Source organism: Homarus americanus, unplaced genomic scaffold, assembly GCF_018991925.1.
Source record: "Homarus americanus isolate GMGI-L3 unplaced genomic scaffold, GMGI_Hamer_2.0 scaffold34921, whole genome shotgun sequence".
NCBI lineage: Eukaryota > Metazoa > Arthropoda > Malacostraca > Decapoda > Nephropidae > Homarus > Homarus americanus.
In genome coordinates this window covers 13,656,729-13,657,869 of record NW_024741901.1, presented here as the reverse complement: position 1 = coordinate 13,657,869, position 1,141 = coordinate 13,656,729, and the positions used below count along the sequence as shown (strand labels likewise).

Here is a 1,141-nt window from a genome sequence, read left to right as displayed (position 1 = left end):
CCTTGCGACCAAGCCTAGTCGTGATGTAATCGTTTTTTAAAACGTATTTCAGTAGTCCTAATACTTCCCACTTCAAATTTTTATTTTGCAGTAACGTACCTCATGTGAGGCTTTCATTCACTGGTATAAGGTCGGAGAATAGTTCAGCACAAGACTGTTTGTATGATCTGCGTCCTTTGACGTCAGAGGAAAAAAAAATCTGCACTTCTGCTTGGTACTATGTGTATAATGAACCTGGCAGGAGCCGAATCTCTTATTTAAATGACACAAGCTGAGAAAACAGGAATATTGATGTGCTTGAACGTTATGCGGCCACGATGGTGCCTGGAAAGTAAACTTTTAGCCGTGGGCAAAAGACACTTTGCCGCCCTCCACCCTCTGCCGACTTGGGGGTCATGGCTCCGAGGATCCAACTCTACCTTCGTGTCACCATAAATGCGTGCATCAGATTGTGCTTTTCGTCTTATCTCGTGAACACCGAAATGCGTTTTGGAACAATCCAGATATGCAGTTTGCGCTACCGAAGTGATCTCATGGAGTGAGTGCGTGGCGGTGTACAGGGGCTGTGTGAGGATGCAGAAGTGTACAGAGACGATGTGAGAATGCAGAAGTGTACAGGGACTATGTGAGGATATGGAGATGAATAAGGACTGTGTGAGGATGTGGAGGTGTACAGGGACTGTGTGAGGATGTGGAGGTGTACAGGAACTGTGTGAGGATGTGGAGGAGTATTGGGATTGTGTGATGATTTAGACTTTTCGTCTACATTGTAAAGGATGAAGCTAAAATTAAATTCCTCTTTTGGGTAAAACTTAAAGAAGTTGCCCAGACCCGGAATCGAACCGGGGACCTTTAGATCTTCAGTCTAACGCTCTCCCAACTGAGCTATCTAGGCACATTAAAGACATCAAACTTAAGTATTTAAATTACAGCCTCCCGTGTTTTGTTGTTAGGTCGCTGTATTACACATTTCCTTGTTTATCTTGTGTATTTTCCTCCTCTATCTTCTCTACGCTGATTTCCTCCATCCTTGACGCCCCTAACAAGCACACTATCCATTAATATAAGTCAACACACCTCACCCACCCCCCCGGCAAATAAATACTCAGGGACTGCGAGAGGATGTGAGGATATTCAGGGA

At 44.5% G+C, this 1,141-nt stretch overlaps 1 non-coding gene across 1 annotated transcript; it reads right to left on the bottom strand.

Moving 5' to 3' along the window:
• Positions 1–822: 822 nt before the first annotated feature.
• Trnaf-gaa lies at positions 823–895 on the bottom strand. The gene has a single exon. It is a non-coding gene; the product is annotated as a tRNA-Phe (tRNA).
• Between the last annotated feature and the right edge of the window lie 246 nt (positions 896–1,141).